Source organism: Lactuca virosa, chromosome 4 (assembly GCF_052849685.1).
Source record: "Lactuca virosa cultivar CGN04683 chromosome 4, Lactuca_virosa_CGN04683_v6, whole genome shotgun sequence".
Lineage (NCBI taxonomy): Eukaryota > Viridiplantae > Streptophyta > Magnoliopsida > Asterales > Asteraceae > Lactuca > Lactuca virosa.
Window position 1 is genome coordinate 527739498 of NC_136429.1, and position 5188 is coordinate 527744685.

General features: G+C 30.1%; 1 pseudogene across 1 annotated transcript; it reads right to left on the reverse strand.

Annotated features, from left to right (window-relative positions):
* Window positions 1–398: 398 nt before the first annotated feature.
* On the reverse strand, window positions 399–1947 carry LOC145107150 (shaggy-related protein kinase epsilon-like; annotated as a pseudogene). The gene is made up of 8 exons (XR_013707744.1): window positions 1873–1947; window positions 1709–1780; window positions 1576–1626; window positions 1375–1513; window positions 1181–1231; window positions 1011–1106; window positions 816–899; window positions 399–704 (listed from the first exon to the last, which is right to left on the reverse strand). The product of XR_013707744.1 is annotated as a shaggy-related protein kinase epsilon-like (transcript).
* Between the last annotated feature and the right edge of the window lie 3241 nt (window positions 1948–5188).

Consider the following 5188-nt stretch of genomic DNA (forward strand, 5'->3'; position numbering starts at 1 on the left):
TTTCAAGTAAAAATCACAAACTTTTTAAAACAAAATAACATATTTTTATTTTCAATCCAAATAATAACCTACACCGAAATAAAAAAAATTTGATGACCCCGAAATGAAACAAATTTCCGACCACAAACTTATTGCCGGAATAAAACAAATCGCCGCCGCTGCATCGCGCGGGTACACCACTAGTATATATATATGGTTTAAGAATCCACAACTGATTTTTGCATAAATTATATAGACAATAAGCATACATAAGTTTGCAGTTTGCACCATGAAAACAATAATGAAAAACCATAACACAAAAAACAACTAGAGTAGAGTCTAGTAGAGTAATAAGAGAAGTTATCTTTTTAATAAAACAAACAAACAAAGAGGCAAAGTCTATAAGTTAAGTGGGGAATTGTAACATAATAATAGTGATACACCATCAATCAGAAGATTATATCCCAAGTACAGCAGTACACTGCTTCCGTGCATGCTCTGGTATAAGTTTGGCCTGAAGTTCCACATATGCCCCTTTTAGCTTTGTGAGTTAACAACAAAAAATCTCATTGGAATTTAATTAATTAACTATTATTAGTATTATTATTTTACTAAAACTAACCTTGTGGTTTGAAACTGAAGAGGGGTGGCAAGGGGCGTCCATTTGGAAGGCGAGTGTTTGGATCACGAAGTTCATTGAAGAAAGGGTAAATACATGCCTCCAACTATAAGTCAAATATTGAAACTTCTTAATCACATAATCTTTCTTTCCTTTTGACTTAATTATGTACTACTTCTTAATCACTTTTTTCCATAACAAAAACATAACAGCTTACAGCAGTGCATCTCAAGTTTGGAGAATACTGAAGGAGCCTTGAAACAACATCTACAACTTTTGGAGGCATCCGCTTGTGAAAAATCTATTTTTGACATCATATATATACACAGTGTCAATGTGTTGTAATGTCAAATAATGGTTTATGTATGTATATAGTATATACATTATTAACTTACCAAAAGGTCCTCCTCACCTTGTGCCATGGGTGTGCCTTGATTTGTGGGAACTTAAACTCTGTGTAGTTTGGATTCATCAATTTGATTTCTTCACGAGTTGGTGTTCCAAGAACCTACATTAATATTTCATCAATACAAAAAATTAATTCTTCATATTATATTATATCAGAAAAGGCAATGAAGTTACTTTGATAATCTCTACAAGTTGGTCGACTCCACTTTCGCATGGGAAAAGAGGCTGAGTACAAAACAACAAAAAGAATAAGTAAAAAAGAATATAAAATTTTAGAAATTGTTATATATATATATATATATATATATATATATATATATATATATATATATAATAAATAATTAATGGTTGATGTGTAAAAAAAGAACCTGTCCAAGAAGGAGTTCAACAAGAACACATCGACTGACCAGATATCAATGGAAGAAGTGTATTTGGTTGCACCAAATATGAGTTCAGTGCATGATAGTATCGTGAATAGATGTACGAGGTATTCGGTTCCCCTTTCACCTATTTTTTTTGTAAATAAATCATTAATAAGAAAAATAAATTATGATGCTATTTATCAGAACTTTCGCGCTTCCAAAGTCACAGAGTTTGAGCTGATGAGAATGAGGGTTCACCTGCATAGAAGATTGTCTACATTTTAACACCAACTCACTTAATAAAAAAAACAGGATTAAGAGATAAGTTATGCAAGCATACCAGAAGGTTTTGAGGCTTAATGTCTCTATGGCAAACACCTATCGCATGAATATACGCCAATGATCTAAAAATATGTCATTACATAATAATATCCAATTTAGTTTTTGTAGACTAAATGAAAGCAATAAAAAAAGGAACCATTTTGAATCGTGCAAAAGACAAACCTGATATGTGTATAATTTAACATATATCATAGGCATCCTTTTATTTGCCTTACTGTAGTGTCTCGCTACACGATAATTTGTTGTCAATCAATTAGCTACCACTCATATTGTAACAATATATGTAAAAAAAATAAAAAAGTTCAATATCATTATAAACATCTACTCCAAAATGGGTATTAGATCTTTTGTTCTACTTTCAAGTAAGATGAAATGCTTCACACAATAAAGATCACAATAATCCAAATGCTTAAATATAAGACAAATATTTTTTTCTTGAATGAAACAAGAGAAATCAAACAATGTGGGGGAAGCATTCAAGCAGTAGTTACCAGTCATACATCAAAAGTGATTTATTCGAGTTATATGATCATCATGTGCCATGTAATCTGTTCATTTCTAGACTACAATGAAATTACTCATATTGTGTAACCTGTTCATTTCATATAAAAAAGCTGAAGTTTTGGAAAAGAGGTTGACAAATGTGGGAGAAAACATTAGTTATCAGTCATACATCAAAAGTGATTTATTCGGGTTATGATCATCATGTTCAGTGTAATCTATTCGATTCTGGACTAAAATGAAATTACTCTATCATGTAATCTAAGAAATGCATTAATCTTCAACACACCTAATCATAATGTATGTTATATTCGCAAAAATAGTATGTGCATTTTATGTTTTCTTCAATCAAAATTTTTTCAAAGCAAATAGATGAAAAGGTGTAGATCTGCTTCTTCTTCTTCATTTTCCAGGTAATTTCCTTTCGATTAATATCCCATGTTTCTCCAATAAGTCAATAACTTCGTACCTAAATGGTAAAACCTGTTGACTTCAATTCATGATTTACAAAACCCATTTTTGACCATATATTATCAAAGATAATTTTAACAAAACAACAATTCAATAATCTCTCAAAACCAAATGTAAACAGTTAGGGCAAATCGGGTTCCTATCAATTTAGGGTTCCACGATTCCTTGAACTTCCATATTCTCTTACTTTTCCTTGCGTAAGAATAAAACTCAAAGTCCTAAATCTCCTCACAACATCACAAAACAACAATAAAACAAACATATGAGAACCAAAACAAGAACAAATTACCTTTAGGTTGTAGCTACTTTAGCTTAAAATCTGCAAATTCCGATCAAATTAAGCACTGAGGGGGTGTTTGGCAAAGGTTAAAAAATGAGCTTTTACTTATTACCGGTTTGATACCGGTATAAGTCAAATGTTTGGGTAAAAAACAACTTATAGTTGTTGGTAACCTTTAATAAGTCAAAAGTGATAAGTAACCTACCCCTTACTTATTAAAAACTCTTTATTTCACCAAATAAGTTATAAGTCAATGAGTCATAAGTCTTTTTAAATAAGCTTTTTCAAACACCCTCTGAATCACAAAAGAAACCCTTGAAGATCGGTTGAAATCGTTCTTAAGATAAAGTAAAAATGGAGACTGTCTATATGGTTGTTTTAGAGATCTTTCTTACAAGCTTTGACCATGTGGGACTCTATGTTTCTGTTTGAATTATATTGTTTTTTTATTTTTTCTTTTATTTTCTTGATGAGCGGACTTGAAATGATTTTATGCATTATAGTTTTATGAATGTATTTGGGATCGTAGACATTGCGGAAAAAGGGAAAAGTACAAATAATAAAAATGTTAAAAGAAAATGTATATGACTATAAACAAACTAAACGTTTGGCAAACTAAACAAATTAAACGTTGGTTCGTATATGTTCATTTACGTTTGTTCATTTATTTTACTATATATCTATAAAGGAGGGTTCAATTGAGAAAAAAAAAAGGTTGAGAATGGGGGAATCATTCTCAGCCACTCATTTATTTTTGCCGCAAAAGCCTCCGTCGTTCCAACGGAAATGGGAAATGAATAGACATGTGTTTTCCAACAAAACATATTTCCTTAAACTATGCTAATCATTACCTTAATATATACAAAAACATAGTTTTTTTCGTTTTTTTAATTTTTAAGAAGCTATTTTTATCAAAAAATGATTTTAAATATACCAAAATTCATGGTTTTTTATTCTCTACAAATAGACATCCATATTGATATAGTTTTAAGATAAAATAATTTTTTTTATATTTTCAGCTATCGTTATTCATAAGTAAATAAAAATGGATCAGGTTTAATTACAGTACATTCGTTATTCACTTATGAATAAAAAGTATGATTGATTTTTTTTACAATTTAAGTATCATTCATATATGAATATAGCATATAATAAACAGAGTATATTCATATTTAAATATTAGACGATGTATTCACTTGTGAATATTAACATAGTATATTCACTTGTGAATATTAGATGGTATATTCACTTATGAATATTAAATGATATTTTCATATGTGAATATTACATAGTATTACATGGTATATCACATGTGAATATTACATAGTATATTCACTTGTGAATATTAGATGATATATTCACTTATGAATATTACACAGTATATTCACATATGAATATTACAAGGTATATTCACTTGTGAATATATTCACTTATGAATATTAGAAGGTATTTTCACAAATATATATAATTTTCATATGTTATTCACATAAGAATAACATACAGACTTGCATATTTGTTTTGTGTTTTTAATAATCATATACTGATTCATGTGAGAAAACATATTCATATGTGAATATAACGTAGTAATTTAGTTTATGCATTTCATCAAACAGTTGGAGTGCATACAATTTAACTATTTTAAAAATGTCAAAAACATGATACTTCCAATTCAAGTTATCAATTCCAAATCATCATATACTTCCGATTTCGACTTCAGATGCGACATCCTATATCTGATCAATTTCTCATTTTGATTTTGATTTCCGAAAATCCGATTGGGAACCTGTGAGTACCGATTCCGAGTCCTTCAATGTCGACTGTGACTGCGAGTCCAAAACTCCGATTCCAATTTCATGAACAGCGAAGAAATTCCGATTCCAACTCAGTTCGTTTGAAAATCTGGGAAATTCCAGTTCCAAATTCGTTATGAATTTTAACAGATGCTTGCAAGCTACGAACATTCAGAGTATTCAACAAAGAAATCGATGAAATTGATGAATTTGGGTTGCGAATCTGTCTTGAACGGCGAACCTCCTTGCCACGAATATCGATGATTGATTAACACTGGATAACATTGATGATGGTTTAGTTGAAGAAATCTGGATGATTGTTGAAGGTTGGAGGAGAAATTTTGATGATAAACGAACTGTTATCGAATTCTCTATAGTTACGTATTTGAGATTGAAGGTTATTAACATATTTACAAGTTTGCCACCGTGTCTATTT